The 13,532-nt window shown below is 42.2% G+C and overlaps 1 pseudogene; it reads left to right on the top strand.

Annotated features, from left to right (window-relative positions):
- Window positions 1-11,885: 11,885 nt before the first annotated feature.
- On the top strand, window positions 11,886-13,014 carry LOC100971998 (hsc70-interacting protein-like; annotated as a pseudogene).
- Window positions 13,015-13,532: the final 518 nt, after the last annotated feature.

The raw sequence follows: 13,532 nt of genomic DNA, 5'->3' as shown, positions 1-13,532 counted from the left end.
GAACTGGCATCCCTAGAGTTCAAGGGAATCATAAAACCTTGGTACTCAAAGAAGTCTTAGAAATCTTAATGCAAATTCCTCCTTCATTTTTTTTTTTAGAGAAAGCAACCAAGATCTAGAGAGGTGATGTGACTTATGGGAGACCCCAGAGTAAACTGGTGGCAGAAGAAAGACCAGATCCAGCCCTCTGACTCCCTCATTCCAAGGGAAGATCACACACTATCAATCAGAAGCTGACTGAGTGCTCTGGCATCATCAGTACAAACTTGTTAGTGTCTCTCAGGGTGAAGCCATATGCAGTCTAACTTCTGGAGGCACAGAACTTCCTAAGAAGGCTGGATCAGGAGACTCCACCTCCCTGTGGACTAGACAACAGCTGTTCCCCTAAGGCTACCTAACAGAGCTGGCGGGCTCTGAGCCTTCTTGCCATGTGTTGTTGGGATTTGAATTTCTTGGCACCAGCCCAGAGCTCTCATGGAGGTTCACCTGAGTTCTGAGTGAGCTGGGCATAAGGAATTGCTGGGAGGCCACAAACACTGGAATTAGTAAATCGGGGAGTGTGGCACGGGAAAGCAGTTATAGGCATTATGCTTCAAATCAGGACACCAGACGCATACGCCAGGCTGATGGGTAATCTGGGACCTGGCTGCCAGTGAGTTAAGATGACCTTGAAATAACAGCTAAAGAGCAAACATGAAGCAAATAGGCAGGCCTCCACCTCTGGCTACCCTCCCCAAGAAGCACGGAGCTGAGGTTGCAGCAAAGACATTCAGGAGATCAGCCAGCCAGCAAACGTCAGCTCAGGCATGTCTGGGGAACTGGGCGGCTAGCGGGGACCGTAATGCCGGGTTGCTACAATCTGCATCAACTTTCAATCCAGCCTGTGGCAGCCATGCCAGGGGTCACGAGCAGCTAATGACTTTTTGTAGCCTGGAGCTGGCTGACAGGCATTTCCTGAGCATTACTGTGTGGGCAGGTGTTGGTGCCTTGAGTCCTCTTGGGGCACTTCAGCAGACATCACTGGAGCACCTGGAGGTGCTCAGAGGCTGGCATGGCCTTGGAGGCTGAAAATGGAACCCAAAGATTGAGGAGATGCTCTGGACGGGGATACAGGAAGGGTTTGCTTTGAGCTCCCAGGACGGACAACTCGGATCCATCAACACCACTCACATGTCCTGAACACTCTTCTCTTCTGCCAAGGATGAAGATAAATATTTACCTTTGAATGCAGAATAATGTCTGAAGCTACATAATGGGTGAAAGGCCTTCCTTTTAATCAGGGATGGATTTCATTAATGTTTATTCTTTCTGGGCAAAGCCTTTTTCTCTGCTGATAGCAACTTCCACTTGGAACTACTGGGGTTACCGATAATAGCAATGTTACAACAATACAATAGACTACTAATGATAATACATAATTTAACTTTATGAAATGTTAACACTGATGAAGTAGTTTGCATAAAATTTCCTATTTAATTCTCACAATAGCCATGGAAAGTAGGGAAGTTTTTTTTTTTTTTTTTTTTTTTTTTTTTGAGACAGAGTTTTGTTCTTGTTGCCCAGGATGGAGTGCAGTGGCACGATCTCAGCTCACCACAACCTCTGCCTCCCCGGTTCAAGTGATTCTCCTGCCTCAGCCTCCTGAGTAGCTGGGATTACAGGCATGTGCCACCACGCCCAGCTAATTTTGTATTTTTAGTAGAGATGAGGTTTCACCACGTTGGTCAGGCTGGTCTCAAACCGACCTCAGGTGATCCGCCCAGCTCGGCCTCCCAAAGTGCTGGGATTACAGGCGTGAGCCACCGTGCCTGGCCTGGAAGGGTATTTTATTATCTCCATAGTATCAGGGGTGAACTGACTTACACAAGCACACAGTGCAGTAGAAACTTGAATCCAGTTCTTAACATTCTTTTCCAGGTTCTGTGGCTCTCCCTCCAAATGCCTGGGAGGAAAGATGAAATGTCTCACTTAAAAGACAAAGTGGGAGCTGTGAGCTCAACCCTACAGCTCAGCAGAATGCTCAGGGCATGGAAGGCACAGCAATGCTGTTTTGAACTGTTCTCTAAATTGCACTTAGGTGTGGATTGAGGAGCCTGTGTAACCAGCTTACAGAGGTCATAAAACAGGCAGTTGCCTCCACAGGGCAATTTGAGGGTCATGAGACCGAAGTAGAAAAGCAAAATTTTCAGCCCTATCCAGACCGACTGAATCAGAAACCCTGAAGGTAGATGGCAGCAATCTGTGTCTTAACAGGTCCTTCAAGTAGTTCTGATGCACACTAAAGTTCCAGATCCACCGGCTTAGACCAGGGGCTCAGCAAACTTTTTCTGTAAAGGACCAGATAGTAACTCTTTTAGGCGTTGCGCACCACACATACTCTGTCAAGATTATTAAAGTCTACCATGGTAGTGTGAAAGCAGTTGTAGAGAATATGTAGATGAATAGCTGAGGCTGTGTTCCAATAAAACTTTATTTAGGCTGATCAGGACTCACTTAGTTAATAATATGCACACAGATGTGAGTATACCTACAGAGTAAATTCCTGCAAGCAAAATTGATATTTTTTCACAATGCAATATGCTATTTTATGCAACTTTAAGAAGTCATTATTTTATCACTTAGCCCTGGTCAAAAATATCTAGTAGTAGAAAGACACCTAGGTGAGCTGTTTCCCGCCCCCCCTTTTTTTTTTTTTTTACAAAAGTGTGTTCTTTTTTATGTTGTATCACTTAGGTTCTGCTGCATGACAAAGTACTTCAAAGCTTAGTGACTTAAAACAACAACCATTTATTATTGTTTCTGTTTCTATGGATCAGCTGGATAACTCAGCTCATCCAGCCAAGTTCAAGCTTGGCTGAACTTGACTGGGTGCTAATGTGTCCGTGGTCAGCCAGTGGATTTGCTGGAGGTTCCTGGTGTAGGATGGCCTCACTCACATGTCTAGAAGTTGGCAAGCTATTAGCTGTGGTGACAAGGGTGACTGGGCCAGACTTCTCTCATAGAGACCAGCTTGGGATCTTTCACATGGTAGCTAGTCTGGGCTCTAAGTGAACTCATGAAAGCCCACAAGGTCTCTCGAGGCCTATGCTCAGAACTGGCACAAAGTTACCTCCACCGTATTTGGCTGGTGATACAATTCACCAAGTCAGTCCGAAGTCAAAGGGTGGAGAGCTGGACTCTTCCTCTTGAGGGAAGGAACTGCAAAAGCATACTGCAAAGTAATGTGGGTTCAAGGAGAGGAATAATTACAGCTGTTTTCAAAATCTACCATAGAGATTTTTTATTGTTTAATATTTGGCTTTTAGAAAATTCTGAGAAAAACTGTGTTGATCATGAAGCTAATATAGACTAGTGCACAGCACTTTGGGGCGTCCTATCCCAACTGGTACATCTGGGAAAGAAGGTCTTATGCGTCTTCATGATACACCCCGTACAGTGAGAAGAGGCCCAAGGATGTGGGATATTTTTTAGTTTCATTTGACAATCTGTAAAGCTAAAACTACTTTGGAAACCATATCCTTCCTTTCTCTCTCTCTCTCTGAGAGATAATGTACATAAAATAAAATTCATCCCTTTTAGCATACAGTTCCATAGGTTGACAAAAGTATAGTTGTTCCACCCCCAGCACAACTGAGAAATAGACTTATTCCATCACCTCAAAAAATGTTTCCAGAGCCCCTTCAGAGTCAACCCCATACTCTACCTCCAGTCCCTGGCAACCACTGATCTGTTTCCTATCCCTATAGTTTTGCCTTTTCTAGAATGTCATATAAATAGAATCACGCATTATACAGGCTTATGGAGCTGGCTTCTTTCCCTTAGCCTAATTCATTGAAGATTCATCCATGTTGTGGCAGGTATCAGAAATGTGTTCCCTTTTATTGCCGAGTAGTTCTTCTGTTTGTGTTCTTTCGAATTACTCTTCAGGAAGTTAACCTAGGCCAAGTTCAGATGTAGGTTCTAATCACACAAACATTTTCTTTTCCAGTCTACAGCTACTGTACACACATTTCCTTCTCTAGTCCAAAGTTTATGGAATTAGCATAAGAGCAGAAAAAAAAGAAGCATATGCAGAAAAAAGCATTTATTTCTTTAACCTGTTAGTTACTTTTCATACTTCCCTATTTCAAGAGGTTTCTTTCCTTTGAAATTTTCAATAGTGCCCTTTTTTTTTAGAACAAAGTTTTTATTTTTTATAGGAGTCAAGGTCTTGCTGTGTCACTCAGGCTGCAGTGCAGTAGTGTGATTTTGGCTCACTGCAACCTCCACCTCCTGGGCTCAAGCAATCCTCCCACTTCAGCCTCCTGAGTAGCTGGGACCACAGGTGTGCACCACCATGTTCAGCTAATTTTTCTTCGTATTTTCAGTAGAAATGGGGTCTCGCCATGTTGCCCAGGTTGTTCTCAAGCTCCTGAACTCAAGTCATCCTCTTGCCTCAGCCTCCCAAAGTGCTAGGATTGTAGGTGTGAGACACTGCACCCAGCCAATAGTGTCTTTTATAGCTAAGAAAAACATTTAAAGATCATATCATATAATCCCGTTATTATTTTTAAATGAGTGCTTTCATCAAATTATCACAGGTAGACAATTTTTAAAAATCAAACAGGGCTATAAACCTTACAACTAAAAAACACAGTCCCCTGTCCCACTATTTCTTGATTTCCCACATGCCAGCTCCTTCACTTTCAACCCTTTTATTTGTTTCTTCTGGTTTTCACCACATTTTTACATCATGTGCTCCTACCGTTAATGTTCAGTTTATCCATTCTGATATTTTCTATTGATTTCATATTATGTGAAAATATCTAGGTTTCTTGCATACCCCTTCCCCCTCCCTTCAGACTCCCAGTATGGTTGAACCACAGTTTAAGGTTAAATGTACATTCGTATTTACATTACATTATTATGACTGTGCAAACTTTGTTCATTCGTCTGCCAAGTAGTATACTATGGTTGTTTCCTTTCTTGGACATTTTATTCCCCTGGTGTTAATGATTGCCTTATATTTTTCATTTTCTGTTTTTATTTTTTTTGGTGGGGGGGGCTAAATATCTAATTTTTCTTCCAACAACCTTTCAATCCAGTTTTCTATGCTGTTTTTCATGCCATAACACTCATCAGATAATCAATCAGTTTATTCTTTCCCCTCGAACCTCCCATTCTCTTGCTCCAACTTGCTGCTCTCTGGGCTACCTGGCCTTTACCATCATTCTAATAATTCTCTTTATCTCTCTCTCTCCCCTGTTTGACCCCCAATTTCCTGCTCCCTATCTTTTTTTTTGGTTCTTGTTTTAATCCTTTCTGTGGAGTACATTTTATAGTAGCTTCCTGAAAATGGTAATGAGGAGTAATATGTGTAGGTTCTTTTCTACAGGTAAATGTCTTTATTTTACTCTCACCGTTGGTAGTTTGGCTTGATATAGGTAGATTATGGTTTTCCTTAGAATTGTAAAGACATTTTCCCACCTATCTTTTAATTTCCAATAATGCTTTTAAGAAGTCCAGTTCCATTCTGACCACTGATGCCATTCTGATCTGCACAAGGTCCTTTTTTCTGATGTATTGAAATGTTACAATGATGTCTGTTGGTGGGGGTGCTTTTTATGCTTTGTACCAACATTTTAAGGCTCTTTTAATCTGGAGACTCATGTTCTATACTTTTCTTCAATTATTTCTTTGATAATTTCCCCTCCATGACTTACTTTCCTTGTTCTCTATGGAATATTCATTAATCAGATGTTGAATCTCTTGGTTTGAACCTCTAAGTTTCTCCTAAGGTTTATCTCCTTGTTTCTTTGTTATACTCTGTGGGAGATTTCTTTTCTTTTCTTTCTTTCTTTCTTTTTTTTTTTTTTTTTGGAGACAGGGTCTCGCTCTGTCAGTCACCTAGGCTGGAGTGCAGTGGCGTGATCTCATCTCACTGCAACCTCTGCTTCCTGGGATCAAGTGATACTCCCATCTCAGTCTCCAGAGTAGCTGGGACCACAGGTGCACACCACCATGCCAGGCTTTTTTTTTTTTTTTTTTAAGTAGAGATGGGGTCTCACCATGTTGCCCAGGCTAGTCTTGAACTCCTGAGCTCTAGGGATCCCCCTGCCTTGGCCTCCTAAAGAGCTGGGATTATAGGCATGAGCCATGTATTACAGGATCTTGGACCCAGCCAGTGTGGGAGATTTCTTAAACTCTTTCTTCTACCCCTTCATTGAAAAAACATTTAAAAGTTTTTGTTTTAATATTTAAAAAAAATTTTTGAGACAGGGTCTCGTTCTACTGCCCAGGCTGGAGTGCAGTGGTACAATCACAGATCACTGCAGTCTTGACCTCCTGGGCTCAAGCAATCCTCCTGCCTCAGCCTCCCAAGAACCTGGAACCAGAGACATGCACCACCATACCCAGCTAACTTTTAAAAAATTTTTGTAGAGATAAGGTCTCCCTATGTTGCCCAGGCTGGTCTTGAACTCCTGGGCTCCAGCAATCCTCCTGCCTCAACCTCCCAAAGTGTTGGGATTACAGTTGTGAGCCACCGCACCCATATCTGTAATTTTTAAGAGCTCCATTTCTCTTATTATTCTTTATATAGTTCCCGATCTTTTCCTATTGAGCTAATATTTTCATTATTTCTAAGAATATCAATTAGATTTAATTTTTGAAAATATTTTTTTGCTATCTACCTTGTCTTTGTTTCTTCCTAGTTCCTTTTTTTCTGTGTGTGCATACATATGCACACATTTGTGTGTGTTTTAGAGTCTTTTATATTGGAAAATTTTTCTTAAATGTCAAGTGATCCCTGGTTGTCAGTTCATATTTAAAAAGGAGCCATCAAAGAGCTGATTGAAAATTCCATTTGTACGGTTGAGCTTGTTGGTTTCATTGTAGATGAGTGGAGTAGCAGGCTGCTTGATTTTTATTGGTAGAGTTCACAACTATCTGTATCTCTAGGTATTTCTCTTGGATATTCAGTTATTCTGGAGAAGAATTCTACAATTTGCTCTCTTTGGGTAGAGGGTGGTGGGAAAAGGAGGCGGCCATGGCAATAAGGCTGGTTCCCAGTGTTCTGGAAGCTGAGCATGCAGGGAGGGTCTCACTATTCACTTTACACTTGATCTTTTTTAGCCTTGTGCCTATTAACTACCTTTCACTGGGCTGGGGTTCCCGAGTCTGGAGCTACACTGGTTTAATTCTTCTTGGTATGGATTATGTGAGGGGTAGTCACCTGGCCGCTCAGGAGAGGGTGGGGTATTCTCTGCTCCTCATATAGACTTCTAATAAATCTCTCAACTTTTAGCCCTTTTCTTAACCCTCACTTCCTGTAGCATTTAGTGTCTTAAAAATCCTGTCATTGGCCGGGCACAGTGGCTTATGCCTGTAATCCCAGCACTTTGGGAGGCTGAGCCAGGCAGATCACCTGAGTTCAGGAGTTCGAGACTAGCCTGGGCAACATGGTAAAACCCTGTCTCTTCTAAAAATACAAAAATCAGCCGGGCATGGTGGCATGCACCTGTAATCCCAGCTACTTGGGAGGCTGAGGTAGAAGAATTGCTTGAATCTGGGAGGTAGAGGTGCCAGTGAGCCGAAATTGTGCTACTGCATTCCAGCCTGGGGAAAAGAGCAAGATTCCGTCTCAAAAAAAAACCCCCAAATCCTGTCATTGGTTGGATGCAGTAGCTCATGCTTATAATTCCAGTACTTTGGGAGGCTGATGCAGGTGGATCACTTGAGCCCAGGAGTCTAAGCCCAGCCTGGGCAACTCGGTGTAACCCTGTCTCTACAAAAAAATACAAAAATTAGCCAGGCATGGTGGCATGTGCCTGTAGTCCCAGCCTCCTGGGAGACAGAAGTGGGAGGATCACCTGAGCCTGGGAGGTCAAGGCTGCAGTGAGCTGTGATTGCGCCACTGCAATCCAGCCTGGGTGACAGAATGAGACTCTGTCTCAAAAAAAAAGAAAAAGAAAAATCCTGTCACTAATTAACAATACAGGCTACCTCCACTCTGCTACATCATTTTTTAAACTCTTTTATTTATTTTCATATAAATATTTCCTAATTTCATGGATTATGAAATTTGCAGGTTTTCTCTCATCACCCTTGTTGGTTTGGGGTAATTTCCTAAAAGGAGCAGGGGCAGAAAAAAATCTTTTCACTACCATCTTAAAATGGAAAAAATCTCTGATTGCACATTTTATTTTATTTTATTTTATTTTATTTTAGAGATGGAGTCTCACTCTGTCACCCAGGCTGGAGTGCAGCGGCACGATCTTTGCTTACTGCAACCTCTGCCTCCCAGATTCAAGCGATTATCCTACCTCAGCCTTCTAAGCAGCTAGGATTACAGGCACCCACCACAAAATCTGGCTGATTTTTATATTTTTAGTAGAGACAGGATTTCACTATGTTAGCCAGGCTGGTCTTGAATTCCTGACCTCAGGTGATCCCCCCAGCTTGGCTTCCCAAAGTGCTAGGATTACAGGTGTGAGCCACTGTGCCCAGCTTGCACATCTTAATTTTGACAAATGTTCTCATACTGCCCTCCATAGAGTTTGCACCAACTTATGTATAACAATGTAAAAAAGCATGCACTCCCCATGTCTTAACCATCTTAATTATTAGCTTTTAAATTTCATCAGTCTTAGGGAAAAATGGGGGTAGCATAATTTTAAGTACAGCTTTTGTAAACGGTGCTAAGATCCCATTAATCCTAAATGTAGTCGTTCAGTAAATACACGTCTTTGCATACAAATGTTAGTAGATAAATTACTATAGATACCTCTTGGGAAATATCTCAAAGGGCTCACCTTTCTTACAGTGTCAGAATAGTAGTATTTATATGTAACAGATTGCCCATGAGTGGGCTTGTTCATATTCAACAAAAGGGCCCAGGGAAGTGAAATCTCAAGAACTTTGGATTCTGTGCCTTATTCTCTAGTTTGCCCTCTTAGAGTTTTCACCCAGGGAGACAAGTAGAGGTGATGGGAAGGTATTGGGAGACTTATCCTGAATTATGCTTTCTTCTCAGGTTCCTGACTTCTTAGTGCTTAGATTTACACAGTATGTGTCCTCTAAGCTGTTCAAGGTGCTATATAATCTCTTTGACTGAACAGTTCATAAACATCACAACATCTCAGCTGTCAGACGCAACGCTAAAGGGAAAAATTAATCCAAATCTCCGGGCTACAGTCACAGAGGGTTGTGGAAGGAGATATTCAGAAGGGAAGAACTGATTAGGAAGTTATCTGTTCTCATGTTTGAGAAATGAGAGGCGATTGGACTTTCCACTGAATGACCAATTCTCCTCCATCCAGGGTCCTTGTCTAGCTAGGAAGATAAAGCACCAAAGACACCAGTGGAAGGTTTATAAGGGAAATCTGCTATATTTCAGCAAACTGAGAACACTAAATTGTGAAGACATTTTGCTAATATATGGGAGACCTGCCCCTGCTTCTTTCCCCTTTACTGACATTTTTGCGGCAGTTTTTCCACCTAATTCACATCTGTGGGTAGCTCAAGGCTATGGTTGGGTTGAGGAAGCAATCTCAGTCCAGAAGACAGGTTAAGGGATTAGCTACACAAACAGCATGGCAACAGCTCTTGCTTTTGTTTTATTTTATTTTATTTTATTATTATTGTTTTAGAGATGAAGTCTCATTATATTGCCCAGGTTGGTCCCGAACTCTTGGGCTCAAGAGATCCTCCCATCTCAGCCTCCCAAAGTGCTGGGGTTGCAGGCATGAGCCACCGCTCCCCATCATATTTTATTTTAGAGGCTTAACAACTCTATCTTGTATTCTAAGGGTTACTCTCCTCAAAGATTTAAATGGGTCTGAAAAATTATAAAAACAAACACAAGATAAGGCTGTTCGCATTTAAAGTTGATTTATCATTCTGAACCTACTTCAGTGCATTTCATCACCCTTATCAAAAGGCAAAATGAAAATACACCTCTTTCTTCCTTGACACCAAATGAGAAAACACAACTCTGGACCCTGCCAGGCTTTTCCAGATGGAGCATAGGTAGGGATATCTGCCTTGTATCTCAGCGAAGCTTCCAGGCATGATTTTTAGTTGCCCTAGTGAAAGCTAACACCTGTGGGTCTCCAATGCCATACTGGGTTTCTAGCTTATTTAGGAGACACCAGCAATTTCATTAATAAAGTTTTTTGTTGTCACTTGACACAGGAACAATACACTGACAGACTAAGCCCATGATAGCTTCTATCAATCAAGCACTTAGGGAAATCAGAAATGACAATGAAACCCACTGCATTAAATAACCCATGGTGCTGGGAGTTAATCAGAAATCTGGTGTTGTCGAAAATAAATGAGTTTTTAATAAATTAGATTTGAGAAATACAAGTTGTGGATTAGGAGTCTGTGCGGAGGCAGCTTCTGATTCATTGGGAAATCCACAGGGGGCAACTGCTACTAAAGTTGACGGGAAAATATGCTTGTTCCTCGGGAGAGAAGAGAGAGAAGGTTGTTCAACTATGTACTTCTCTGTTGCCCATTCCTGCATTGGCAGGCCAGATCATTCCTTGAGGCCCTTTGATATTCAACAAAGAAAAATTTGTCTTATATAGGCTCTTACACTCTCCACCTGCTTTCCGTCTTAGACTTAAATTGCCTGAAGTTTTAGAGTAAATTATTTAAAGTAGGATGGCACTCAATTTCATGATTAAATTAATCAATTTACTTTGTTTGGAGACATTCAATTAATAACCTACAATAGGCATTGTACCTATTCTACTCTACCTGGTCTGGTGTACCTGGCCCCTGGGACCCTAACAGTCAATTAGATTTAATTAAAGGTAACACACCAAGTGACTACTATGTGTGAGATATTATGCTGAGTATTGGGAATACAAAATTGCCAAAGCTCCCCCAGGATCTTAGAATCTTATAGGGGAAACTGGATTTGATTGCAAAGCAAGGTGTTCTGAGTGCTCAGGTGAAGTTATAAATTGCTCTAGAAAAGCAGAGGAGGGCCAGAAAATTCTAGTTTAAGGGGTTTGGGAAGGCTTTCCAAATAAAGTGGAATTTAGTGGATGCTAGAGGACTACTAACTAAATCACAATTGCTGAGGGAAGGGTTAACAGCATTTTAAGCTGATGGAACAGTAGGGACAAACACTAAGAGGGAGTCTTGAAAGTAAAGGACATGTTTGAAAATTGTAATTCATTCATTTATCCCACAAGCATTGAGCGCCTACTCTAATTCAGCAAGTGCATAATGTAGTTGCTGACCTGAAGTGCAACGTCCAGGCAGGAATATCGGAGGGGGTGAGGCAAGGGAAAAGTGTAGGACTAGAGTCTGAAGGGCCTATGTGTTCATAAGAGTTTATATAAAATGTGTAGTTTTATTTTGTTTAATGTTGTTTTCATAAATGGGGTTATACTGAGCCTATTCTTCTGTCACTTTTTTTTTCACTTAATATGTCTTAAAGATATTTCTATGTCCATACCTGTAAGATTGTCTCTCTCTCTCTTTTTTTTTTTGAGATAGAGTTTAGCTCTTGTTGCCCAGGCTGGAGTGCAGTGGCGTGATCTCAGCTCACTGCAACCTCCACCTCCCGGGTTCAAGAGATTCCCCTGCCTCAGCCTCCTGAGTAGCTGAGATTACAGGGGCCTGCCACCACACCCAGCTGCTTTTTTGTATTTTTAGTAGAGATGGGGTTTCACCATGTTGGCCAGGCTGGTCTCGAACTCCTGACCTCAGGTGATCTACCCACCTCGGCCTCCCAAAGTGCTGGGATTACAGGCATGAGCCCCCGTGCCTGGCCAATTGTCTCATTTAAAAAAAAATTTCAGCCCCTTCTGCGCAGTCACGCCGAGCCAGCGCCTGGGCCTGGAACTGGGCTGCAGCCCCCCAGCTTCGCCCACCACCTCCCTACCATGGACCCCCGCAAAGTGAACGAGCTTCAGGCCTTTGTGAAGATGTGTAAGCAGGATCTGAGCATTCTGCACACCGAGGAAATGCGCTTCTGAGGGAGTGGGTGGAGAGCATGGGAGGTAAAGTACCACTTGCTACTCAGAAAGCTAAATCAGAAGAAAATACCAAAGAAGAAAAACCTGATAGTAAGAAGGTGGAGGAAGACTTAAAGGCATACGAAACATCAAGTGAGGAAAGTGATCTAGAAATTGATAAAGAAGGTGTGATTGAACCAGACACTGATGCTCCTCAAGAAATGGGAGATGAAAATGCGGAGATAACGGAGGAGATGATGGATCAGGCAAATGATAAAAAGTGGCTGCTATTGGAGACCTAAATGATGGTGAACTCCAGAAAGCCATTGACTTATTCACAGATGCCATCAAGCTGAATCCTCGCTTGGCCATTTTGTATGCCAAGAGGGCCAGTGTCTTCGTCAAATTACAGAAGCCAAATGCTGCCATCCGAGACTGTGACAGAGCCATTGAAATAAATCCTGATTCAGCTCAGCCTCACAAGTGGCAGGGGAAAGCACACAGACTTCTAGGCCACTGGGAAGAAGCAGCCCATGATCTTGCCCTTGCCTCTAAATTGGATTATGATGAAGATGCTAGTGCAATGCTGAAAGAAGTTCAACATAGGGCACAGAAAATCGCAGAACATCGGAGAAAGTATGAGCAAAAATGTGAAGAGTGAGAGATCAAAGAAAGAATAGAACGAGTTAAGAAGGCTCGAGAAGAGCATGAGAGAGCCCAGAGGGAGGAAGAAGACAGACGACAGTCAGGAGCTCAGTATGGCTCTTTTCCAGGTGGCTTTCCTGGGGGAGTGCCGGGTAATTTTCCCAGAGGAATGCCTGGAATGGGAGCGGGCATGCCTGGAATGGGAGGGGGCATGCCTGGAATGGCCGGAATGCCTGGACTCAATGAAATTCTTAGTGATCCAGAGGTTCTTGCAGCCATGCAGGATCCAGAAGTTATGGTGGCCTTCCAGGATGTGGCTCAGAACCCAGCAAATATGTCAAAATACTAGAGCAACCCAAAGGTTATGAATCTTATCAGTAAATTGTCAGCCAAATTTGGAGGTCAAGCGTAATGCCCTTCTGATAAATAAAGCCCTTGCTGAAGGAAAAGCAACCTAGATCACCTTATGGATGTCGCAATAATACAAACCAGTGTACCTCCGACCTTCTCATCAAGAGAGCTGGGGTGCTTTGAAGATAATCCCTACCCCTCTCCCCCAAATGCAGCTGAAGCATTTTATAGTGGCTTGCCATTACGGTATTCATTCAGATAATGTTTTCCTACTAGGAATTACAAACTTTAAACACTTTTTAAATCTTCAAAATATTTAAAACAAATTTAAAGGGTCTGTTAATTCTTATATTTTTCCTTACTAATCATTTTGGATTTTTTTTCTTTGAATTATTGGGCAGGGAATATACTTACGTATGGAAGATTACTGCTCTAATTTGAGTGAAATAAAAGTTATTAGTGCGAGGCAAACATAACTCATTTGAGGATAAAGTTTGTGTTGGATATGTGGTTCCTGATGCATTTTGACTTGTCTTTTTGAATGCTTTATCTTTTTCTTTAAAGATTTATTTCAATAAA

Source organism: Pan paniscus, chromosome 6 (genome assembly GCF_029289425.2).
Source record: "Pan paniscus chromosome 6, NHGRI_mPanPan1-v2.0_pri, whole genome shotgun sequence".
Taxonomy (NCBI): domain Eukaryota; kingdom Metazoa; phylum Chordata; class Mammalia; order Primates; family Hominidae; genus Pan; species Pan paniscus.
This window is presented reverse-complemented; position numbering and strand designations above follow the sequence as displayed.